Consider the following 27,250-nt stretch of genomic DNA (forward strand, 5'->3'; position numbering starts at 1 on the left):
GCCCATGATGCAGACATGGCAGCAAGCGCCATATGGACCCCCACAACAACAGCAACAGGGACAACAATGGTACCAGCCAAGAGGCAGAGGAGGATCCCGACAGGGAAGAGGAGGACAAGGCAGAGGAGGTTATGGAAGAGGACAATACCAAGGCCAGCAAAACCAAGGGAACAACATTGAATGTTGGATATGCGGAGGAATAGGCCACATCTCCAGGAATTGCCCAACAAAAGCCAGAGGCCAGAACAACCAAGGAGGACAGGCAAACCAAGGACAAATGCAAGGGGGAAATTATGCTCCCCAACAAGGGAGAGCCCCACAGCAAATGCAGGCACCCTCTGGTCCAGTCTCCCCGTACGGGGGAAGCTGGAATTGACGAGGCCCAGAAAACCCAGGGGAGGGTCAGTTCCCCGCCCTGACAAGGGGAGCTGACGCAGAACCAATGCTGCAGGTTCTAATCGAGGGCATGGAGGTAGAATGTTTAGTGGATACAGGGGCAACGTATACTTGTCTTCACCCAAAAGATGCCCAACACCTCCCCAGGTCTTCAGGAAAGTTTATGAAGACAGTGGGTTTTTCGGGGAAAACGCAGCTAATTCCAATGACGGCCCCAGTATCAATCCAAATAGAAGACAAGGAAATCAGGATACCAGTCTTAATAGCAGAACACACGCCCGTCAACCTATTGGGACGAGACGCGCTGTGCAACCTAAGACTCCAAATTGAGTGTTCCCCAACAGGAGTACAGATAACAGGACTGGCAACCCAAATGGCCCTAAGAATAAGTGCCCCATCTCAAACTGAAACTCACCAGGTCTACTGGATTGGACGATTGGAACCAAACATAGAGCGAGTGGTCTACAACGAGCATGCCTTTCAAATAAACAGCCTTCATGCTCAGTTGAGGACGCCAAGATGCCCTTTTCACTGCACGATAAAATTCGACCTAACGCCAAACAGAGAGAGAGAAGAAAAATGGAATAGGGAAGTGGGTAAGTGGGGACGCATCCCACTTGACATACGCGCACTAGTGGTGGCCAAAGAAGGAGTAGCCGCTGAGGTGAAATTTGTGGAAGGATGGGATCTAGGCGTAATCTTCAACATGCCCGGAACAATGCCACACATCACCCTGAGAGTGGCCAGAGGTCACAGAGCAAGAGAAATGGGCCTAGTAATGCTCGAGGCCAAGTGCATCAAATGGAAAGATACAGGGAATGACCGACTACAAACGGCCATAAGCTGTGAAGGAGAACCAATGTTCAGGATAAAGTTGGACAGACCAGTCACCGTGTGGGGAGTCCCACAAGTGATCGAGATCATGGACACAGAACCGCAGGAGAAAGAGGAGATACCCTATGCTAAAGGGTGTCCATATGGGAATCAGTTCTGTCTCTACCGCCTATTCCCAGGAGCGGGGCGCCGCTGCTGGGACAAAACGAGACATGTGCCATTCAGCAAAGAAGATGCGGAATGGAGCACATACATGCGACAGCTGTCATGGTGCCCCAAGAAAAGGGCAGCACAACCAGCAATACACTCCCCGGAAGGCCATCAGGGCGGACAAATGGCCTCGGAGGAGGTTCATGACATACCCTACGTTAAGGGATGCCCCTATGGCAACCCATACTGCATGTATGGCCTACTGGGAGGAGCAGGATATCGATGCTGGGATAAGGAGAACCATGTGCCCATCAACAAATCTGACCCAGAATGGGAGGAATACAAGAAGTACTACATAGACAATGAGACGGATAAAAGGACAGGGAGGCCGGGACCGACCCCCTGGAAAATGATGATGCTACAAGAAGCGACAGAGACAGGCACCGAACGAACAGAGAGAATATTGAGAAAAGTGCCGCCTGTGGTATGGTCACAAGGAGATGGTGACATAGGATTGGTCAAGTCAGCAAGCCCTGTGGAGTTCAGACTGAAACCAGGAGCGACGCTGCCTTTCCAACCACAGTACCCCATTTCAGCAGAAGCAGCTGAAGGAATAAGAGGAACAATTGAAGATCTCCTGGGAGCAGGAGTCTTAGAGGAAGTCCCAAGTGCGAGATGCAACACACCCATATTTCCTGTGCTGAAGGCAGACGGAGTGCGATGGAGAATGGTCCAGGACCTCAGACCTGTTAATGAACGCATTGATGACTATCCAGCGGACGTCCCACATGCTAACGTACTGATGACCAACATCCCGGCGAGTGCAACAACGTTCTCCGCCATTGATCTGGTTCAAGCATTTTTTACGATACGAGTGGCCCCCGCAAGTAGGGAGTTCTTTGCATTCAAATATCAAGGCAAGACGTTCCAGTACACAAGGCTCCCACAAGGGTTCAAGCACTCACCACACATTTTCAACCAGGCGCTCAAGGAGGACTTAAAACACATCGTGTGCCGGAGCACGATTCTGCAGTATGTTGACGATGTCTTGGTATGCTCCCCGGACCAGGAAACGTGTGAGAAGGATACAGTCCATGTGCTGACCGTTCTGGCCGAAGGGGGGTACAAAGCATCGAGGAAGAAGCTACAGTTTGCACAGCCCCAGGTGATCTACTTAGGTCGCCGAATTTCGCATGGGCACAAGGGCATCGCCCCAGAACACATTGAAGCAATTACCAAAGCACCGAAGCCAAGCACAGTAAAGCAAATGATGTCGTTCATTGGACTCATAGGTTTCAGCAGCGACTGGGTGGAATGCTATGAACAAAAGATAGCCCCACTACGAGCCATGATCGTGCAAGCTGGAACCAGCCACCTGAGGAACCGTCTCACATGGACAATGGATGGAAATGAAGCGTTTGAACGCATCAAAGGAGAACTACAGCAAGCACCTGCACTTGCACTGCCGGATTACGGAAGACCCTTCTATCTGTACGTGTCGGTCAGGAAGGAAGCAGGAAAAGACGCGTACATGACCGCGATCGTGGCACAGACACAGTGTCATGGACGCGGCAAACAGGCAATCGCCTACTACAGCTCAAAGCTGGACGCGGTGGCCCAAGGCTACCCACCATGCTTCCAGGGTCTTGAAGCAGTATATTCGGCATACGTCAAAGCTTCCAACATTACCATGGGATGGCCAGTGGTGATACACACCAGCCACGCAATAGCGCAGTTAGTGGAACAAGGGAAGTTCTGCGTGACGCCTCAGAGGCAGTTGAGGTACTACAATCTGTCACTCTGCCCAGATGTCACTATAAAGGCATGCGACACGGCAGGAAACCCGGCGGATCTCATCCCGCTTGATTATGAGGGCGAGCCACATGACTGTGTGGCGGACTCAATCGCCTTCTCCAAGCTGAGGGAAGACCTGCAGAGTGAGCCGTTAGGACAAGGAATCACCTACTTTGTGGATGGTTCTAGCCATAACTATGACAACAAGACGCATGCAGGATTCAGCGTAGTGCAGATGAAAGGTCCAGAAACCTTTGTGACAGTTATGAGCGAACCGTGCACACAACCATGTTCAGCGCAACTAGCTGAATTAAAGGCGCTGACAGCAGCATGCTCTTTAGCAGAAGGGCAGGATGCAACCGTACACACAGATAGCGCCTATGCTCACAATGTTTGCCATGTGCATGGCGCCCAGTGGAAACAGAGAGGGTTCAAGAAATCGGATGGGAGCCCGATTCAGCATCTAGAGCAAATTCAGTTGTTGTTAGCAGCCATGATGCGTCCAAAAACACTCGCAATATGCAAATGCAAAGCGCACTGTAAGGGACAGGACTACATTACCCTAGGGAATGCACAGGCAGATGAGGCAGCAAAGGAAGCGGCGTTAGAGGCTAGGAAGTTGAATACAGCCCCTAAATCCCCACAGGATAATGAGCCGCACAAAATACTGCTTAACAGGGCGATGCACAGTATGCCTTGCCCTACAAAATGCCCCTACCCCTACAATACGTGTATGTGGTGCTCCCAATGGTGTGATGACGACCATGAGCACCAGGTAGATCCCGCCTGTTGCGCGCTATGCCAGAGGGCCAGCTGCCCTGAATGCTGCGACAAGCCTTGTGAAGCTAGATACTCACCGAGTGTAATTGATCGCTATTTCACAGCAACCGACACAGTGATACAAGCCCCAGTGGGCCGAACCTTGCCTGACGGACGAACCTTTAGAATTGTGGATCCTTTACTCACGCTTAGCGCTATTAAAGACGCACAGAATGCAGCTCCGCAGGCCGAAACATTGTTATGGGAGGAGAGAGGTGCGTCGAAAGGCAGGAATGGGGTGTGGCGAAGCCATGACGGAAGGGTGGTGGCCCCAAGTGGACTCCTTGATCTCCTCATTCATGATGCGCATGATGTGGATCATTGCGCAAGGGGGGAGGTCAAGCGGCAGATACTTGACAAGGGGTTCTGGGCCCCATACCTTCAAGATCGCATCAATTACGTGTTAAGAAATTGCCACACTTGTGCCACACACAATTACAGAAACAACATAACAATAGGCATAGGACCACGGCCCCTGGGACACGTGCCACTCCCAGAGGGACCGTTCAAACACCTGGTAATGGACTACATCGACATGGGTCGAACAGTGAACACGTACAAACACGTACTCGTAATAATATGCCGCTACTCACGATGGGTAGAAGCCTGTCCAAGCCGAGGACAGGACGAAAAAACGGTGATTCGATTCCTAGCGAGGGAGGTGATACCCAGGTTTGGGATCCCAGAAATAATCAGCAGCGACAATGGCCGAGCGTTTACGGCCAACACGTGGAAAAAGATTGCACAGGCGCTGTGCATCAAGACTCGGTTTGGTTGTGTTTACCACCCGCAGTCTCAGGGGATGGTCGAAAGAGCGAACGGAACGCTGAAGAATAAAATAGCGAAGATCGTCCGAAGCGCGCACGACGATCCAAACCTGCCAAACCTAAATTGGGTTGACGCACTACCAATCGCGCTGATGAAAATGCGTTGTGAAAAAAATCGAACCACGCATCTGACCCCGCACGAAATGGTGACGGGGCGGGCGATGCCCACGCCACGGTTCAGAGGGGATCAGAGGCCCCCGCTGGAAATTCTAGAACAAGAGGTGAGCAGTTATATTAAACAGCTTTCTCAAGTTCACAGGGCAGTTTTCAACGAGCAGAAGAGAAGAGAGAGAGCGCGGGAGCGGAGGACTGAGCCAGGACCGATCCAAGTGGGAGACTGGGTGTACCTGAGGGTGTTTAAGAGATCGTGTCTCGACCCCAGAGCAGAGGGGCCCTACAGAGTGACCCAGGCTACCCCCCGGGCGGTAAGAGTGCAAGGATCAGATTTGTGGTATCACCTTAACTCTTGTTACAGGGCGGTGCCACCAGAAGGAGCGAGAGGTCCAGAGGAGTCGGAGGACGATGACGGGGACCAGAGCCCGCCAGGACCCCCACCAGACTCCCCTGGGGAGGATGATGGTGGTGGGGAACAAAGGGGAGGACCGAGTACGCGTAGGAGTACGAGGCGGAGGATACTGCCGGCTCCTGCTGATGGCTCTGGGCGCAATGTACCTGGGGTGCCTGCTGTTCTCCCTCCCCTATCTGTGCCTACAGGTGCTGGCGATGCTGGGGCCGAGCCAGGCTCGAGGAGGAGAAGGCGATATCCACCTGAGGTGGGAACCACTCCCGAATCCCAAGTATCCAGACCTGCCACAGCCTCAACCAGCGGTGGTCCACCAGCCGACCCTACAGCCCACTCTCATGCCACGGACACACCCGACCTCACAGGAAGCGACGCCGAAGAAGCGCCGAGGCTGGAAGAAGAAGCACCGCCATCGCCACCATCACACCAGCAAGGGAACGACACCATCGACTTTGGGGACTTCTACAGCGACTGGGATTACCCATACCCAGCCGACGCCCCTGCCAACGACCAGAGTGGAGCACAGCAAGCTGCCGCAGAAATGGCCAAGGCCCTCGACGCACTCAGACTACCCACTGTCCATACGCCTCCCCCCCGGACACCTCCTCAGCAGGGCTCGCGGCTTCCTGCGGAGCCTGTGGTGGAGAGGCCGACGGACTCAGGGCACGACACGGGCGGCCCCCACTCCGGGGATGACCGCCCAGGAACCAGCCAGGAAACAAGACGAATTCTCCAGGGGACCAACTGGGGCAGTTCCCCCGGTACCCATTGGACTGGAGGCTTCGAGGAGGCCCTTGACTGGCCCCTCCCGGGCTCCCCAGAGAACGACGAGAGCGACGAAGGGGGTGCAGACTGCCACCCCCAATGACTCTCGCAGAGACGGAGAGGAGATGCTCAACAACAGTGCCCTAGACACGGACAATATTCTGTACATAGAAGGATCAGGAGATGAGACACACACACCAGAACCAGAAGCATCGGGGAGTAACGAATACATCCCGGTGCTGGACAATGCAGTGACTCAAAGCAAAAATGAGAGCAAGAATGTAAATAGTACAAGCATGCTTCCCGAGGTCTTGAAAAAGGAACAGGTTAATGGGACTCAAACCAAGAACAGAAGGAAAAGATCCACGGGCGCTTTGGGCGCCTGGGAGAATAATTCATGGATGCAATGGGCCAAATACACAGCAAAGACAGTAAAACCAGAAGGAGGGTGTTATGTGTGTTCGGCGGTGAAACCAAAGCTGACAGTGCTGCCAGCACCAGGAACTGGAGAAGAAGATATAGTGCACCAAGAGTCAGGGAAGCAGTACACAGAAGACAAGTTCTCCCCGTTTGGATGTCTTGTGCGACTGGGAAGCGAGGAGCTACGGAAAATATGGACTAAGATAGGCCCATCATCCGGAAAACAGACAGGGGAAGCGCACCAGCTCCAGCAGAACGAGGCAAGGTGCAGGAAGGACTACCCAGGCATGGGGACCAGGGTGATAAAGAAAACCCATCATCTCTATGAGATTCCAGGGGATGTAGAGTTCGAGTGTTTTGAAGTACACCCCACGGCAAACACAGTCAAGGAAGGTGTGAAGGATGTAGGAGCATTCGAAGGACGCTGTGCAGCCAAGTGGGTCCACGAACTCAACAACTTCTACTTCCGCCTGGTGGAGAATAGCGACCACGGGAAGAGGATTGGAGTCGAAATAAATACCACGATGCTGAGCGTGAATTGGATGTACGAACAGGATATTCCGCTGGCAGACTTATGGTGGGCCTGTGGAAGACGATGGGGACTGCGAAACACCCTTCCAAAATACTGGAGAGGAAAGTGTGCCAGGGTCACCCTGGCCCAGCAAACCTACATAGTCCCTTGGTCAGAACGCAACTCAACACTGAACTCAACCGGCCCAGGGGCCAACCAGCAAACGCCGATAAAAGGAAACCTGAGGATAAGCCGAAGAGACGCTGATGATGGAGTGTATATGGACATATTCGGACAACCCCACAACGTCCCGAGACAGTTCAAGGCACGGGACGAGGTACTCGCCGGATTCGAAGCCGCCCTCCCCTTCTACGGAGCATCCGTAGGCATCGCCAAGAATGTTCAATGGATCAACTACATCCACTACAACGCCCTGCGGTTCATGAATGCCACTATAGACGCGTTTAACGCGTTTGACAGGAGGTTGAACGCCACCACAAAAATGGCAATGGAAACCAGGATAGCAGTGGACTGGATACTAGCAAAGGAAGGTGGAGTGTGCGCGATCGTTGGAACAGACTCGTGTTGTACGTACGTCCCAGGTGAAGGCGAGGACATGGACGACTTCACAAACGCAATGAAAAGACTCAAGGCTGTAAACAAGGAAGCCCACGAGAACTCTGGAAAAGGACTGACGTTTGATGGAATCCCGGATATCTCAGGAATCTTTGCCCCTGTAACCCGGTGGCTGACGGACACCTTTGGGTCATGGGGGGGTAAGATTGTAGCATTTCTGGGGAAGTTATTGCTAGGAGCAGCCTTAGTGGTAGGAATGTTTTGCTGTATTACTCAATGTTGTGGAAAGGTTTGCTCAAAGGTGGTTGCTAGACAGCTCGTGGTCCAGAATGTAATGATACCATGGGATGAGGAGGATGAAAGTGAGAGAATTCTTTTAGTGCAAACTAGTGTGGGACGAATAATGGAAGACGAGTTCAACGAGGGTCATGTAATGGAGAGCGACTTCCTCGCCCGAATGCTGGAGCAGGAGCGGGAGCAGGAACAGGAGTTTCCTCCCCCGGAGTTTCCTCTCCCGGTCATGTACGAGTAGAGGTGGGGTCCTGCGAGTCACCCATCTCTACACACACACACTGACTCACACTCACATACACAGCACTGACAGGTAATTCACAAGACACATGCCTGCACGCCCAGGTGACAGAGTAAAAAGTAGGGTTATGGGCTGTGACCTGACACGAATAAGTCGCATTAAGTAATCTTGAGTCAATTTTATATGAGGTTTAGCCCTCAACTGCAAGGCCATCCAAACCCGGCCAGGTATAACCAAAGCTTGCTACTAGAAGCGCTCACCTCACCCAACTTACCGTACGTCGGGCCTGGCCCGCCTAGTGGTGTGGCAGGTGTGCGGCGCGGTCAGTGCTCGAGGACGGGTACGACCCCAATGGCCAGCAGGGGCAACCTAAGGCAGAGCATGGCTCACCCGCAGAGCGGCCGGCGCGCTCACCCGTTCTCACGCTAGTGTGAATGCCCGGAGGAATCCGGAGGAGTAAGGGGATGACGTTGCGAGTAACAAAGGGGGGTGGTGCGTAAAGGCCAGACAAGGGCCATATATACACCAGTTACATACTCTATATAAGAATTTACTTAAGGAGCCATATACCTGGGAGAAGGATGGGTGAGTGACGAGTGGGATCATGAAGTTGTTATGTAACTCCGATTTGGCACCGATGGCCGTTGCATGAAAATTCTTTTATGCTCAAAGTGACTAGCACATTAGCCGCTTTGGGGACAAATCCGTCTCGGGTCCTAGCCATATGTTCATAACAAGGAATTGGTCGTTCTGTCACCTGCTCTGGGCGTCCAGGGCTCTTGATTTATCATTTACTCTTATATATAAGGTTTGCGGAATAACCTTGCGCCTGTAGGGTATAGATGAGTGACGGATTAGGCCGCGCCAATGCCTGATACCATACCTAGTGCATTGAGTGCCATGAAGCATGGGGTTTTACTTAACCTCGTGTGCAAAAAGTGACTGGTTGAAATATATGAGGTTTCAGGTCACTTTGGGGACGTATCCGTTTCGGGTCCCAGCCATTTGTCTCAGTCGATAAATGGGGAGATTTCACAACTCGTTCTTACGAGTAATTGGTCCTTCTGTCACTTGATCTGGGCGTTCAGGGTCTGCTTACTAATATCAGTACTTACCCATATAAGGGCGGTAAGGCCGACACATATTCTCATTAGTTCTGACATAAGGTTTAAGGTTTCATGTTTAACATTAGGTTTTGATAATAAACGCTATTCCCCTGTAACTTGCTCATGTGCATCTAGCCTGAGGTGTCGCGACGATATATAAGGGGTCATGACACACTCCTGTGTTTAAATACTGCTTATGCTGCATAGTGAGGCTAATTTAGCCTCAAAGGGGGGAATATGTGGTGATTTTATCTAGACATAATAATAATACTTGTGTGTGTGTGTGTGCTGGTTTATTGGAAAACATTCCATTTACTATAAAGGTGTTGTTTGTGCAACTGTTATGCAACATTTACTGGAAGTCATGAGACTGAGCTGTCAAAGGCTAAGAGTGAAAGTAAAAACAGGGCCTGGGAGAGAAAGGTGCTTACCAGAAGGGCATAAATAGAAGGGGCTAGCAGAAGAGGAGATGCAGGGACCTTCCAGAGAGGGAAGTGAAACCAAAGTTGGGATGACACATAGAACCAAATCAAAACATACCCTGCCTGGCAACAGATTACACATAGAACTTGATCACATGTATTCTGCCTAGCAACACACATTTTTTAATGTTTGTATGAGAAGGAGTTTCCACCAATATCTCAAGTCCCAAAACGTTCTGATTGGCTAGAAGGGGCCTGGTGACGTTCCTGATGATAGGAACGCCTCTCAGGCCCCTGAGAGCATAAAAGAGAGAGCTCAGGCACATTCAGATCAGATCTCATCGGGGTAGCAGCTGCAACTCATCACTCTCTTGCCTGACGGTTCAGTCCTGACATTGTTTGGATTGTATCATCACTGCAATACGGTGAATAAAGGATCAACAGTCTTCAGCATTTCTCGTCTTGGTGTTCTCCTTCGGGTCTTTGACATCAGAGTGCTAGTTGGATTGGAGGTTTCGGGAAGTGGATGATTTCCACGACACTAACTAGAGCCTCCACTCTACGGGATGTGGGCCCCCTCTTGACAAGATGTCGGCCGCAGCATTCAAGGCCCCCGGCACATGAACTGCTCTGAGAGAGCTGAACAGGGGGTGAGCCCAGAGCCGGCAGGCTGCAAAGACCTGGAGACCCCAAGCCCCCCTGTCTGTTGTAGGCCGCAGTCACTGTGCTGTCGGTCCTCACCATCACATGTTGGCCTCTTAGCCACGGTAGAAAGTGCTGGAGGGCGAGGAGAGCGGCCCTCAGCTCCAGGACATTGATGTGCTAGGATAGCCAAGGGTCCGTCCAGAGACCATTGATGCCCAGACCATCGAGAACGGTGCCCCAGCCTACTGGGGATGTGTCTGTAAATACGACCCGGCGATGAATCACCAGTCCCATGGCACTCCCCCTCTCGGTGTTGGCGGGATCTCTCCACCAGTGTAGGGCCTGTGAAGCCTGCGGGACACAGTCACCTTGGCCTGGGAGGGCCCTTGGGGGCACAGGCCTAGGCTCAACAGGCACCTCTGGACTGGGAGCATGTGAGGGAGGGCAAGGGTGACTACCTGCACCATTGCCACCATAAGGCCCAAGAGGCGAAGGCAGAGTTTCGACTCCACCTGGGCGTGCAACGTGAAGCGACATGCGGCAAAATACTGCTGTCTCACCGGTGAGAGAGTCACGGATGCCCTCCTGGAGTCCAGGACCATGCCCAGGAAGGTGGTGACCTGGGAAGGCTGGAGCCTGCTTTTCTTGGGATTGGGGTGCAAGCCCAACTCTTGAGTGTGCTTCATAGCAAGGCCACGTGTAGGCGGAATTGCACTTCTGAGGTTGCACAGATGAGCCAGTCGTCTAGATAGTTTAATATCCTGAGCCCCCGCTGCCTCATGGGTGCAAGAACTGCATCCATGCACCTGGTGAAGGTTCGGGGGGCCAGAGAGATTCCAATTTGGAGGACTTGGAACTCGAAGACCGACCCTCGAACGCAAACCTCAGGAACCGCCAATGCCCCGGCCAGATGGGTATCTGAAAATAAGCATCCTGCAGGTCGATGGTAGCAAACCAGTCCCCTGCATTGATGGCTTGCCACACCCTCGGAACTATGATGAACCTGCACCTTAGGGACCAGAGGTGCACGTTGAGACCCCTGAAGTCTAAAATAGGACGAAGGTCCCCTGTGCGCTTGGGTACAAGAAAATAACGGGAGAAGAACTCCGCTTGGGGGTTTGAACTCCTGACTTCCCTTATCACCCTCTTGTCCAGAAGGGTGGACAGCTATGCACGTAAGGTCTGAGTGTGCATGGTACTGCTCACCAAGGTAACCCACACGGGGTTTGGTCCTGAACTGCAGGCGGTACCCATGGCTCATGGTGAAGAGCACCCATGGATCCACTCATAAGGCCAGCCAAGCCTTCCTGCATAGAGCTGCGAGGCTGGCTGGCCCAGAGATTGTCAGGAACGACGAGGGCGCCTGGAGGGGCCACGGCCACTAGCACTAGCACAATTAATGCACGTCTGGGGGGCGTCCCTTGCCAAGAAAGCATGTTGGTGGCCCAAACACAACACACACTTATCATGGCCATCCAAATGTGGATGATCAGTTAGTGCCACAGCTACTATCTCTCACCAATTCCAAAAGCTTGTAAGGAGATCACCTCCTGTGGTTGCTTCAAGGGATGTCTAAGCCTTTGCTGCAGTTGCAGGAAAAGTGGCATGTTATGCATGGAGTCATGCAGCTGCAGCAGCAACTGTCAGAACACTGCTGGGAGGAGAGAAGAGGAGGATGAGGATGATTAGGATAGCCTAAGTGTGTAGCCTACCTCTTCATACCAAGAAGTTCAAAGAATTGAATAGAATAGAATTGATTAATTACTAAATATATAGGAAAATATGCATTATTAAATAAATAGTTAAAATACAGATAAATAGATAAATACAGGTGAATAATATAAATAGATAGTTAAAATATGGTAATCAACTTTGTTTCTAAACATGTTTCAAGTAAATTCTGCAGAAAGCCATCAACCTGTTTTATGGTCCTCTTTTTTCATGAATTATTCATTATCCGAGACAACAATTTTAACCATGTACATTAACTTCAAGCATTTTCTCTAGTCTTGATCTTAAATCTGAGCATGGCATTGAATTCCCTATATGTGAAAACCTATAAAAGCACATTACATTCAGGTTTTTACCTTGTACAGTCCAAAAGCTACGTGATTAATTAGATTTTAACCTGGCGGCGGCGGCCATATTGGATTTCTCCATTTTGAGGCATTATGGGACATTTTTGAGCCTGGCATACAAAAGATTTGAATTCAGCACCCTTCAAAACCCCTAAAAATGTTGTATGCCAAAAATTAACATGATTTGCCTTCAGGGTTAATTTCTTTTACAAATTGACCTAGACTACATAGCTTATTATTTTTTAAGATTCAAAACTACTTTATTGTTAAAAGCCAGGCTAGGCTAACAATCGTGGGTTTTCTCTCCCTCAATACTGCGTTGCTGGAGTAGGCTAACAAAACATTGATTTAATTAACATTAGTTTATCTGATCAGATGCTTTGTAAATTAGGCTAAAGCCAGCTATAGTTCGCAAATAAGTTAATATTTTACTATTTTGAATACAGCATTGTTTTACATATTGGCCTTAGCGTGATAGTCAAATAGCTAGACTGGCTGGACTGTCAGATTTTGTATGTGGTTACACAATATCCAAATAAGCAGACTAGGAGAGCTTCAGCTATAGCCGATTTCATATAATAAAAGTCAATATATTTAGTTTATTTGTGGGTATGACTTTGCAAACTTTTCATGGGTTTCATCAGATCCCACACCACAGGTGTGCAATCAAGCACCTTATGAATGCAGACTGCATGGTGCTTGATTTTATACACCTGTCGGTAGGACCTGATATCTGAAACCCATGAATAGTTAGGCTACTCAGATATAGCCTAGCTACCCATCTTGCGTTGGCTATCCCTCAGTCAATAATGACTAAGTATAGTAACATATAAGTCAGCCTAAGTGGGTCAGCTGAACTAGATTGATAGATTATAGACCTATATTAATATGCCAATAATATGCCTATGTTATTATTATTATTAGGCCATATAGGTTACTATTATTATATTGTTATTATTATTGATTATAGTTATAATATTAGTAGGCTATTAGCTAATTTTATATTATTATTGTTGTTGTTGTTAGGCTCCATAGGTTATCATCATTATAATAACTAGATGTACCGCATAGCGGTAGAAAATATGACCGCCGCTCAGTCCTGTACATCCGTTCCGCAAAAATAAATCACACTTCAATTTGTCTCCATATTTTACTCCATCCCCCACTCTTGAAACTTTTGTGTATGCTTGTTTGGCATGCCTGAGTGTGTGCGTGCGGCTGCACAGAAAGTAGCCTACTGGTGCTGAAAAGGTGAATAGATTGTAGAATAGCCAAAGAAGATGTAGCATTGTTATAAAACCTTTAAAATCTCTAAACAATCAACAGCAACTGGATTGATGAAAGGTCACTTACACCTGTAGGCTACATTGTATTTGGGAAAAGCAAAAGGTATCAGCATAATGTTATTTATTTATTTATTTATTTATTTAGCCTATTTATTTATTTATAAACAAAAACATCTCTGTCAGTTCCATGCCGTTTTCAACAGCTATCAAAAACAAAGGTCATTTTTGGATGGATGGATTTTTTGTGAATGTTTCTTCTTCTACATAAGATTTTAGTCATCTTTAGTCCATGTAATACTTTATTGTCAATGCACAAATTAAGTAACAGTAGTCTGAAACGTTATTGTTAATGCACAAATTAAGTAACAGTAGTCTGAAACGAAATGCTGTTTTACATCTAACCAGTGGTGCAAATAACTGACATGTCCAAATGGGCCTTGATGAAATGCGTCGCTAGACTGTTCATACACATTTTAACGGGCCAAAGTTGAAGAGCTTGTCCGTTATTGTTCGTGCAAATATAGGCTGATTCATGTTCCCTTGCATTGTGTAACTGAGGTCCATGGCTAGTCTGGCTTTCACCAGACCAAGCTCAATCTTTTAAGAAATCAAAAAATAAATAGCGGGCAGATCAGGCTGGGTTCACCCAGCCTAGTCCATAGGCACTCGATATTGTTTAATTTTCCGATTGAGATATCCACGCTCTGGCTATTCTAAATGCAAAAATGCATCAGGGAGTTATGACAAAACTGTAACTAGCAAACTAGATCCTAATAGAAAGCTGTTAGCTTCCCTAAGCTACAGGTAGGCTTATAAGGTAGGCCTATTTACAACATAAATTGTCAATAGGCTATGCTGGCGACACAAATAAAATCTCCTTTGGAAACCAATGGATTACGCCTTACAGTATCAAGCGGACTTAAACTGCCATATCGTGGCGAAAAGTTGTAATAAAATTCACGCAGCTCCATGAGTCAAGGAAAGCGCGAATGAAGTAGCCACTTCTACACAGTAGCTTAAGGTGTGTTGCTAAAGCAGCCATAATGAAATGAAAGTGTCATTGTTTGGATACTCACACACACGTGCTTTTTAATTTCACAGACTACAACTACCAAGCTGGAATCAAAGCACATCGATTCCCCTCTCACCACCTGCACGCACTTAAAACAAAATAAACAGGCGTCTCAGTCTCACGCATAGGCAAAACTGTATCAGACCGGTGTAACGTTGGTAATTCTTCCATTGCACAAAATGATTTTGTAGCACGTGCAACAAATGACAGTTGAAAGATACAATTACAGTGCTGCTATCAATTTGCTTGGTATAACCGCATTTATAGTTTTCTACAAATGCAATCAATCAAATTGGCCTCCATCACTCAACCAACGCTAACGGTAACATTACCTAGGTCCTTATTGATATGATAAGATTAACGTACCTGCAGTAAAAACCAAGCATGTCCGATAAACATCCTCAGATTTATTTCGGCTTCAAGAAGAAATGGGAATTACATTTCATGTGAACATCGTCCTATCCTTATTAGATGTTCTCTGCGGTAAACTACAGTCCTTGTAGGAAGCGTCCATTGTTTTTCCAACCCACTTTTAACTTCCAACAAATTTACGTCTCACTGCAACGATGTGCCATCTAGTGGACAAACGACTACTTATCGCCAATACTGGAAATGCAGCCATGATGATGATGATGAATATTTATTTTGGCTTTCTTTTAATCCTACTGAATTTGTAATTATGTATCGGCCGTTCTAATACCGATAGTATGTGGGTGCCTGTGTGTGTGTGCATGTGTATGTGTGCACCGCCATCTACAGGCCAATGAGTGTACAGTCACTAAATGTACACATAACCTAATTTTTTAGACCCCCCCATAGATGAAATTCTACGAAACTTGGCATACCCCCAGAGAATGCCAGGTCAATCATACACATAAAATTTGGTGCAGTTCTGAACATCTTAACTGAAGATAGGGGCGATTAAAGCAGAATAATATTGCATTTTCATTTTTTACCGGGGGGGTGCAAATCACAAATGAGTGATTATGGGCCAGGTTGATGTGGGCCCTTGAGACCAGCATACCATAAAAGATTCTTCATCCTCAGTGCCACGGTTCAGGTAGTTATTTAGGAACCTGCTTTTTTTGCGGTTCGGGGGGCCCAGCACGGGGGGGGGAGTGGCCCCCGGGGACGAAACAAAATTTTTCCGTAAAAGTCTAGTGGGGCTACATACCCACCAAATTTCATGTGCCCCGGTGGTTCGGTGTCCCGGGTATCGTTGACCAAAAATTCAGGAAGTAGATGACGGGGGAAAAAAAACAAAACTTTGACAATCCCTATATGACCGCTTCACTAGCGGCGGTCATAATTACACTGGGAGCAAAGAAGACTATCTTCACTTTTTTCCCTTTGCAACTCTCAAAGAAATCCCATAAACACAGGAAGGCCTAGGGGTAGCCTACATCAGATGACCTAAAGATTAGGCTCTTCTGCATAGCATTAAGTGATTTACATGCAGTAATTTGAACACTGACCTTGATGTAGCCTACTTTGGCTATTTAAAGGTAATTTATTGCCAAAACATCACACAATATAAATGAGCTATAACAAACAATAAAGGACTTAATCACACACAAACTACTATTTTACTGACTACAAAAAAAATTTATTATGTAGGAAGTTTAGAAGTTTGAAACCCAGAATTGACCAAAAGTGCACCAAATTCAACACAAATGACTCAATACACTTGGAGGAGGCCTGCGTCCTTTCTTTTCCAGATATTTTAGGATTTGGATATCGTTTCACTATCGAGTATCAAGATATTTATGGCAGGTATTGTATCGAAGTCATAATTTTGGTATTGTGACAACACTATGCCAGAGCCACTCTGTTTTCTAGATGTCAAGGATCGGAGGCTCTACCACCCACAAGTGATGCTGCTCAATGGCATATTAGAAAAGCACATTATCAAGCTCTAGTATGGAGGCAAGCACACATACCAAATCCAGTGTTACTAGAAGTAAAATGTTTTTTACTTGACGGTTGTTGCTGACGGTAGATGCAGTTCTGCATTAGGCTTATTCCCGCTATCTAAGTTCATATGTACTGTAGGATATATTCTGAGTTAAAGGTTATCTGTGCAATTTGTTATTGTGATGAAATGCATTAAACACCACGAGTGACTCACTAGGTTAGCAATAAAAATATGGTTGTGTTTTGATTAGAATTTCCAAATGTATTACATGTTAACTGTAATCATGTTCCCATTAAATACGTTAATAAACTATAGTATGGCTTATTTAATGCTCAAACATGTGTTTAGAGAACACTTTTATTTGGTTTTAGTGATTACTTATGAAATCAACCCAATTTAGGGAAAAATAAGCAAAAATAATCGCTATTTTATGTTAAAATGCTGATTATGCAGCTTAGAACTCAGAATTGAGCTTTGTAAACAAAATATTCAGAATCAGCACCCTCAAATTAGGTAAGCAGGGTGGTTTACCAACTTTGCCTCAAATTTGCCGTCAGAAGTTCTCTTCTGTGAAGCTGCTCTCCCTCTATAAGGCTACTTTGAGAACATTTCCTAATTCACCCGACACTAATATTCAAAATGTTGAAAACTATTTCGGCATAGCCTATAAGCAGTTTAATTAAATGTAATGTTAGTTGTAAACAAACGGGCTACTTGGTGAGGCTTGGCCTCACAGATGCGCTCGTGCCTTAGATTAACTGACCACCCAATTCACGTTGACTGGGGGGCAGGGGGGGCCATCAGACATTTGTGCCCAGTTAATCCGGCCCTGCCCCCAACAAATCACACCTTCCCACCAGCTGTGACAGCTTAAAACAAGTCGAGAGGACTCCTAACTCACAGACCTATTCAAAAACCGGTTTTGTGGTATTTCGCCTGTTTTGAAATCCTATGCGGCTACAGGAGCTTCCAATCGTGAGGAAGCAATTTTGCATTGTAGGCATAACTAACATGCAATAACGCCACCAACAACAACCAAAACTAGGCTACTCATTGTCAACATGTAAATTAAATGTAACATTATTGTGAATCAAATTAAAATGTTCTCTTTTGCAAACGTAGGCATAGGCATAGTAACAGATTAATTTAATAATGTTACAAAGATACTACATCAATCCGTATGTTACATTAGGCTACTAGGCTATTTGTTTTGCCTTACTCTTGATTCATTTAGGCTAGGCCTTTTTATTCAGTTATTCATCATCTTCCGTCCTTGTGTAGCGCACGCATTCTCAGACCTGTCACCTGCCACTCATCGTAAGGGAGGTGTTTGGAATCATTCCCGCGTTACAATCATCAGCCAATCAAGGTGGTCACTTCAGTCAAGCCCGTGCATGAGTAATAACGTCATCCATAGCAACAAAGACTCTATCACTCTTAGTCAAAGATTCTAGAGCGCTCAGCTCCAGAATCTGTTCAGGAGTTGTCATTTTCCCTTACTAAGAGTAGGTCTGAAAAGCTTTGTGAATAACTTAATGAGAGAAACCCCTAGCTAAAATCTTTTATTGCTATTTAGGAGTAGCCTACTCCTAGTGGTAAGAGAAAAGGCTTTGTGAATATGGCCCCTGGTGTCTAACCCAATGCATAGCCCATTTACACAAAATAATGGTGGAATATTAGGCTACTGATGATCATTGTTATTTAAGAAAATGCAGTGCTCATAGGGCACCAAAAACATCTTGCTCGTAAAAAATCATCATACCGCACATTATGGCGGGTCTGTTATTTAACCTACTTACTTACTGTAGGCTGCGCAAACCACAGGCCTTTATTTTGGGCAAGCCTGCATTTGAGGCAGGCCTTCTGTTGAAGAATTTTATATAAAGCCTGCGCTAACAGTAATCCTCCTGCCCCCGATACCACAGCTGTGGATAGTGTGGAATGTTCAAGTAATAACACAATCCAATGTGTGTCTCAATTGTCCCCCGCTGACCACCTCACACATTTCTCTAGATTTTGCAACGACCTTACATGACACAATGCCATAAAATGCCAGTTTTTAGGACACAGAATAATGTTTGTAATGATACCAGTTAGGCCTACGTTCAACAGTAACATAAGTGTAATGAGCTATTCATTGTCGAAGGTGCATGGTGAAGTGAAATTCTTACTTTGGAAAACAAACATTTGCAGATATCATTGGATAGGGGATAGGCTGTTTATTTTTTACGTAGCCTACAATGGCCAGTTCAGACAAAGCCGAAATTACTCATTTTGAAACATTTGTATGGTTATATTGCTTGACTTAAATCCCAGAGAGTAGGCTACGCGTTCAGTGTGGGGTATAAACAAGCTGAGAATTTAGCGGTGTCACGTCTGCCTGTCACAGACGTGGGGAGCTGAAGCTTGGGATACAGTTACTACAGTAACAGTATTTTATTTTACTTCTTATGGAATATTTTTTTTTCCACTTTTATAAAGGCTTTGTTTGAATGCTGTTGGAACAAATAGTAGTTGATTATAAAGGCAACTTTCTGTTGCACAAGGATTAAAGTTTTCCGTCATACGACGGATTTCCGTCAATTTGATTTTAGAAATGTCATATTTGAAATCGATGCAGATCCGATGAGAAAAAAAATAGGAGGAAGGTGGACACCTTTTCTTTTCCTTTTTTAAGGCAACTACAAATATTAGGTCCGATGAATTAATGTGTGTGATGGTAAATGTTTAAAGACCTAATAGTGTTCTTGAGAACTTTCTGTGTCTCAATCAGTGACCGCTCAAGAAGATAGCCTATGTCAGCCATGAGTTTCGCTTTGTTTATGTTCTACACGCTTGTCTCATTGGCCTGGGGCGTTTGCTTAAAAAAAAAAAAAAGAACACGTATGGAGGACTAATAACTGTCTAAAAGTTGGATTATAGTGACACAATCGAGACAGCTGATGAGGTTGGCCAATCCGTTTAACTTTTTTGGATATGATATTGTGAGCTCTATGTGCGAATTCGGAAAAGAAGCGTAGGCTGTGTTCTTTCCGTGCAATGTAAACAATTTCTTACTATCGTGAACCCTTGTCAGGGGAGGTCATTCATTTTGGGTGTCACCTATGACTTGAACAGATAGCCTGCTATGCCACCCGATGTAGGCTACTATTATTGTTACAGTTTTTAATCAATGCAACTAACATTATGTACAGCGACGCAATATAAACCGTAGCCTATGCAATTTATTATCCCGTCTGTTATGACATGTAGCCTACAACAACGTTTTTCACAATTTGCGACGGAAGGTTTTGACTGAGCGTGTTAACATAAAATAATAATAATATTGTCATCATCGCGAACTGTTTAGTAAGGGGGTCAGTCGTGTTTGACGCACAGACAGCCTTGTAGCCTATTTTGCTTAGGCCTCACTTTTAACGACAGTAGGTTGTGAGTGTATGTTGACAAAAAAATAACCATGCAATTAAAATAGTCAACTTAAAACATTGCTATAAAATATTATTAATTTATAGCACAAAACCATAACCAGTAGGCCTACCAGAACCTTGCATATTAGCGTCATTTGTGTGCGTCTATTGGCAAGGCCACTAGCTGTCATGGATGCGTTGTTGCTAAAGGAAGGCAGGGTCAAAAGTTAAAAAAGAAATGGACATGGGCGGCTGGAAATGGGGGAGAACTAACAAGCCATGGTGTAAAGAAATTAAAGTGGCAGGGGTTTGCTTTTGCGCGGTTTGCTGCAAGAAAATTGTTTATGGATGCAATAGGAAAACGTTTTAGTACGCCACCAATCAGAAGACCGCCATAAGATTAACGTTCGTGCATTTCAGGATATCTTCCCCACCTGGTGCAACTAGCCACCACAACAGCTACGTTTATACTGACTGTTTTTACGTTTAGAAAGTAGGCTGTACGCATGTTCTTTCATAGCGCAACACGACCTGTCCCTCACCATATCGCAACCTCTTGTCAACCTTATACAATCTGTTGCTGAAGACAAAAGCGCCCTCTCCAGATTGTCGTTATCAAATGTGCAGACCGCCTGCATGAGCACACACAGTATTGCTGCTCATTGGAAAACTGAGTTGTCTGTAAAACTCAAAATTACCATGTTTTCATTAAATGCGGATGAGGCAACAAATGGAAATATGAACAATATCTAGAATGTTCTGATTCGTTGATGATGATGAGGAAATTGGAAGTCTTGCAAACTTGATTTTATAGATTTTACTTGTGTTGAATTGCATATTAACAAGAAAAAAATCTCCCCTTTAAACACTTTTGGCCTGAAGTAATTAAATAAGAGTGCAGGTAAAGCCTTTCTACTATATTGCTGCAGTAGAAAAGAACAGCAATGGCTAATCAGCAATGGTCAGGGATGGTACTAAAATATATTTTTGTTCATCAGGAAAACTCAATCTCAATCAAGAACACTCTCAATTCGCCTTATTCACATGGTGGCCATAGACCTCTGAAGTTCGCCTACAAAAAAGAACCAAAACGGCCATCTTTGCCCATACAAGGAGATCCGGTTGTTAATTGAAGCTAACTACCTATGGCAAGTTGCATTGCAACTTAGCTCTGGGGTAGCAAAAATCTAAGTGTGCCGCCATCACGTACCGGAGATCACAGTATCCACTCTAAGGCAGAGGACAAAACTGTGTTCAGGAAAACGTCTGCATTTCAGACTTTTTCATTCCCGCGAGAGTTTAAAAGATGCAATAATTCAAAATCCCCATGTTATTTTCCTATAGGAAAAATCGCCAGATACCGGATGTCAAAGATGGCTGCTTTTTTGTAGGCGAACTTCAGAGGTCTATTGGCGGCTAAAACGAGGCTAGGGTACACAACCCATAGGATTGTTATGTTCTATGCATTCACCTGTAGGTGGCATTAATTATATAGTAAGTGTCCCCTGTAGCCTCGTTTTGGTTTAAACAATGGCCGCCGTGTGAATAAGGCGAATACTCCCTTTACTTTGCTGTTTGCGTCTTTTTGTACATTAAAAACCAATAGGTCCCGACCGCGAAAGGGGTGCTATCTCTATAGGTAGATATGAACATATGACTTATGGCCTGAAAAAAGTTCAGTCAAACGATTTTTTTTCACTTTAATCCCTGAAAATGTTCACAAAAGGATTTAAATGAAAGCTCAAAGTCCCCCCTTTAAAATGATACCAAACATAACAAAATAAAATATTCCAATATGTCCAATATAGATTTTCAGCTATGTCAGTGTACTGCTTGATTTATACGCATTATTTTCTCAACCTTAGTTTACATTATGTGTGATAACTCAAAACAGCTACTCTTGTCAGATGGCCATCATACATCATTGAAAAGCTGAGATTCCAGGCTTTCAGAAAAGGTATGGTAGCCTTTGCCACTTTTTCGGTAACGACCAACCCCTCTGGCTCACGGACTAATAGTGTGACATGCATAAACCAATGGTGTAGAGATGACGCCACAGGGTTTTATTTAAGAGAGCCTACGTTTGTATGTAGGCAATTTATATTCACAATACTTAGGCCTACTAAAATAAATAGTATTTTATTTGTATTGGTTGTTTAGAGTAAAAAAAAATCGGTCGGTCTTAACGCAAGTTTACAACCGGCAAGTAGGTCGGACTAAAAGGGGAAAAAAATAAATATTTGGGTCGGTTCTAAATTGACAGGGTCGGTCGGGTTACGGCAAACAAAAATATTTTTAAGGATGGCCTGGCAGTGTTTTTTTGCGCGTCTGCAGAAGTCAGCCAAATATGAATGTAATTCTGTGGCATAAAGCAGGTGTATTTGTTTATTGTACAGAAAAATAAAAATGACATGTCAAGCAGTCAATTGACTATTGCAAGAAGTAGGGCAAATTAATTTACGAAACCAAAACGTGGGTCATAGTTGTTAAGCCTCTATTGCGTAGCCTGTTAAAAACGTCGCCAGATAGCATTAAATCGGCAACAACATTGTTTTCTGCAGAAGCCTACCCAAGGCTACAGATTCATTCTGAACAGTTATTTCTCTACTGGCTCAATTATCACACAAGACAAAGTTTTGATTTGCGTAGTTGCGTTACCCCCAACACTGACAATAATATGTAGACAGCAAATTTCGATTTCCGTTACCACCGTGTAGTCAAGCCTTAAGCCATACCCAAGTAGCCTAAATCGAGGTAATGTTTAATTATGCATGATTTATTTTGTTATTGAATTCGTAGGCTGGGATTAATCTCGGCAACAGTTATGTTTATTGGTAGATCCTGCTTTTTTCAGAAGGGGCGGCAGGCAAAGCGATGTACAGTGGCTGAAAGTGGTACTAAAGCTTCACGCAGCTTCACGCCTCATAATGCGAATGAAGTGGTCATTTGAAAGCGATGCCCACTGTACTGTCACTCTTCAGCTCAATAAGCTGTTCCTGCATTTGCAGCGACAGCTCATTTGCTGTGCAGATAAATGGATCCCGAACCCACAAAAATGAGCGGTAGTCCTCCTTGAAATAAGATGCAAACTGGTTCATCAGCGCAGACAGGTGATCTGCAGCTGATTGGAGGAGAGAGGAAAAATCAGTGCCACGTGCATATGAACTCAGCAAGGCTCGGGAACATTTCACAGTTACCGTTATTGATGCGGTCATGCCAGAGGGCAAGTTTTTAAACGAATGCATCCACTCTGTCTGCAAGGAGCAAGACATTTGAATCTCGGCCTTGCAAGGACAGGTTCAAGCTATTCAGTCGCTCAAATATATCGACCAAATACGACAGAGAAGCTAACCACAGAGTGTCGTCAAGGTGCTTTGCCAGTTCTGATTTCATTTCAGTTAAAAACAATTTGACCTCTTCGCGCAGCTCATACAAGCGCTGTAACACTCTCCCTCTGGAAAGCCAGCGCACCTCTGTGTGCAACAGGAGTTGGTCATGCCCCGAGCCCATCTCTTGACAGAGGACACCAAACAATCGTGAGTTCAATGGACGGGACTTAATGAAATTTATGAGCTGAACTGCTTGATAGAGGACAGACTCAAAGGGCTTTGGCATTTTTTTTGCAGCAAGTGTCTCACGATGGATCATACAGTGAGTCCATCTGGCAAGCGGAGCTACCTGCTTGACATGCGCAGCTAGGCCACTCTCACGCCCGGTCATTGATCGCGCCCCATCGGTACAAATACCTACACACTTGTCCCAGCACAGTCCAGCATCTCTGACAAATGAGTCAAGAACATGAAAAATTGCTTCCCCAGTTGCACGGGTTTGAAGAGGACGACAAAACAGAACATCCTCTTCAATCCCCTGGCCTCTCACAAACCTTACATAGGTGAGCATCTGAGCCTTCCCAGCAATATCTGTTGACTCATCTAATTGCAATGCATAATATGGACTCAGTTTAATATGGGATATTAATTGCTCTTTGACATCACTGGCCAGATCGGAAATTCTCCGTGCTACTGTATCATTTGACAATGGGATGGCACTCAGTTTGAAGGCAGCGCTTTCACCCAGCATGATTTTACACATGTCTTGTGCCGCAGGCAAAATCAGTGTTTCGGCGATAGTGTGTGGTTTCCCAATTTTTGCAATTCTTTGGGAAACCACATACGAAGCTTCGAGACACTGACTTGACACAGTGGTGTGTTGGACAATGGTGGCCTTTTGGAGATGGAGGGCATCGCGTTTTCTTTTTAAAAAATCCACTGGTTTTTCTTTTATTTCAGAGTGCTTGGTCTCCAAATGTCTCTTTAATTTGCATGGTTTCATGCTGTCATTAGCTAGCACCTCCGCACAAATAACACACTGTGGACGTGGTTCTAATGTGCCAGTTACAGAAAAACCAAACTGCAAATAACTTTCGTCATATTTGGGAGCTTAGCCTTTTTAGGAGCTGGTGCATCAGTTAGTTTATCTTTTTTTTGTCGAACGAGGAATTTGTCCATTCTGTTTTAAAGAAGTGAATTCAAAATAAATAAAGTTGTCAGTTCTAAATATTAAGGTGTGTGTATTGTGTATGTTAATTTAATGAACAAATTACAGAGGCTATTCCTTGTTGTAATGCTAGCTCGAAGACGATGGAATGAATGAATGCAAGCAAACAATCCAGGGACAAGCTCCATTGAAATGAGTGGACCGGTAAGGTATTGGATAAATGTGTGTTGCAATACAGTGTGGTTTAATCCTAATGAAGCGTAAGAATAGACAAGTATTAAAGTGCAGTAAGAAGGGAAAAGGTAAGAGTACAAGCAGTAAGAAGGGAAAGAAGGCAAGCCAGAAAAATAGGCTAGCTAGCCTACTGCAGTTGCAGCGGCAAGAAAGGCACGCTTTGCAGGAAGAGAAAGAGGCAAGTCTATTAAATTTGAAAGTAAAATTGAAAACAGAAATATGTCTTTACAAAGACAAAGCAATTTACTAAAATGGAACACGGAGATCAACTTGAAAACTGTCGAAATGAACGTGATCAAAGTAGGCTACCAGGCTACAACTTCATATGTTGCACAGTGGTGTGTTTCCGATGTCTGCACTTTCTTAAGTATGTGTGCTGTCCGCACCTTAAGGTCATTGTTGAAATTTCAAATGAATTTTAGTTTCTAATTGGTTGGCGTAAAACTGAATGTGTTTGTGATTTGTTAGTGCAGCTGTAGCCCAGCCCCTTCCGTCTTTTTTGTTTTTTCAGCCCCTTGAGCAGCCAGTGACTGGTCCGTGACACGCCCCCCTTGGGCCCCCCAGTTTGAGAACCACTGGGTTAGGGCATTCAGGCGGACTGCATCTGAGAAAAACACAAGAAGAGGGCAGCATAATCATGTGATGTATACTCACTGTAGCACTTATGTCGCTGCAACCGCACCACCTTGCAGTTATCACTTGTGTCACTGCAATCACCACATTGCAGTTATCCAGTACTGACACTCACCCACGACCAACACACTTTTCAAAATGAGCCTTTTGAATGCAGGCTTTTGGTTGGCCGCACTCCAATTAATGAGTCTCGCCAGAGAGGTGTTCATGGCTCTTGAATGTCAATATATACGTGAACACATCTAAAAAGCTATTCCCCTGGCATTGATAAATCAAACACGTCTGAAGTTAATTGCAAACAATAGCCTATGCACATACAAGATCTATGCAGAAGGCTAGACAGACTTTATTGTTCGCAATTAACTTCATATATGTCTGGTCTATCAATGCCAAGGGAATCCCTTTTCAGGGACGTTGGGGTAGGCTGCGGTAACAGCCCAGCTAGTCAATGTTAGCTACCTTGAGCTTAATGGTGTTAATGTTAGCTGGATTCGTTTTCACGCCATAAAAGTACAACTAAGCCAGCCAACTTTTTGTCAAAGTTGGTCAAAGACCGTGCTCGTAAAAAAAACAAAAATTGCATCCAAGCTGCAAAGAACCCATGTTGCCATCCAAGCTGTTAACAACACCCCAGCTAGTCAATGTTACTTGCCTTGAGCTAAACAGGTAGCTACGTTCGCGACACTTTCACATATATTTTCCCCAACTTGTACTACTTTACTCAGGCATGTCAAAGAATTTTCAGGGGGGCGCTGTGGCACAACAGGCTACAGCGCTCATACCATATACGGGTCCAAGTGCCCATGACCTAGGTTCGAATCCGACCTGCGGTCATGTCCCAGTCCCACCCCATCTCTCTCCCCCACTTACTTCCTGTCTCACTCTTCACTGTCCTATACAAATAAAGGCAAAAACCCCCCCCAAAAAATATACTTAAAAAAGAAGAATTTCCGGTTGTTGTCCTAATTATTAATTGCATTGCATAATCAATATTTAATCAGCAATAATTCGAAATATGTAGAGTTAAAGTAAAATGTTAAGGAAACTCAATTGTTAATGTTTTTTAAGGAAATGTTAGACAAGACTTACCTCAAGTTCACCGTTTTCGCAGTCGGCTCCCATCCAAAGTTTTCGAGTCTTCTCTCATCCAAAGTTGTAAAGTCACTCCAGTGACGTGCTTCTTGACGCTTGCTGCAGTTGAAATCGGCTTCATACTGGTAAAAAGGGTCTGAACTGAGCGCCCAGAGTTTAACTGCAATCACCGGTCAATGCTTGAATTGGCCAGTAAAATGAGTTGCACACTCAGTTGCTAACAAAACCTTGTACATGTATAGGCTACCCACCCCATCCCAAGTAAACACAGGATTAGTCTACATGTTAAAAGGTATGTACTTGGGACAAACACTGACTAGGTTTACGAGATCTTGAGTTTGTTTTGCGAGATCTCGAGTTTGTTTTGCGAGATCTTGACTTTTTTTTGCGAGATATTGAGTTTGTTTTGCGAGATCTTGAGTTTCTTTTGCAAGATCTTGACTTTCTTTTGCGAGATATTGACTTTCTTTTAAGAGATCGAGTTTCTTTTGCGAGATCTTGACTTTCTTTTGCGAGTCTCGCAAATCCATCAATGCATATGAGAACCACTAGAAATGTTCCGGAGAGCTTTAGCCACTGGAATTAGGTTGCAGTTCCTTATTTTGGCATCTGCGTTGGTCTGAGGCCAACCTAGTCAATTTGATTTTAGAGGCTCTAAAAATATGAAGTTTCGTTTCATTTTCTTTAACTTGTTTAGCTGTATTCTCCAGTGCAGT

The sequence above is a fragment of the Alosa pseudoharengus genome, unplaced genomic scaffold (genome assembly GCF_046254945.1).
Source record: "Alosa pseudoharengus isolate Yale_2024_CS ecotype anadromous, Long Island Sound unplaced genomic scaffold, YU_APseudo_1.1 YU_APseudo_1.1_scf_4, whole genome shotgun sequence".
NCBI classification, from domain to species: domain Eukaryota; kingdom Metazoa; phylum Chordata; class Actinopteri; order Clupeiformes; family Clupeidae; genus Alosa; species Alosa pseudoharengus.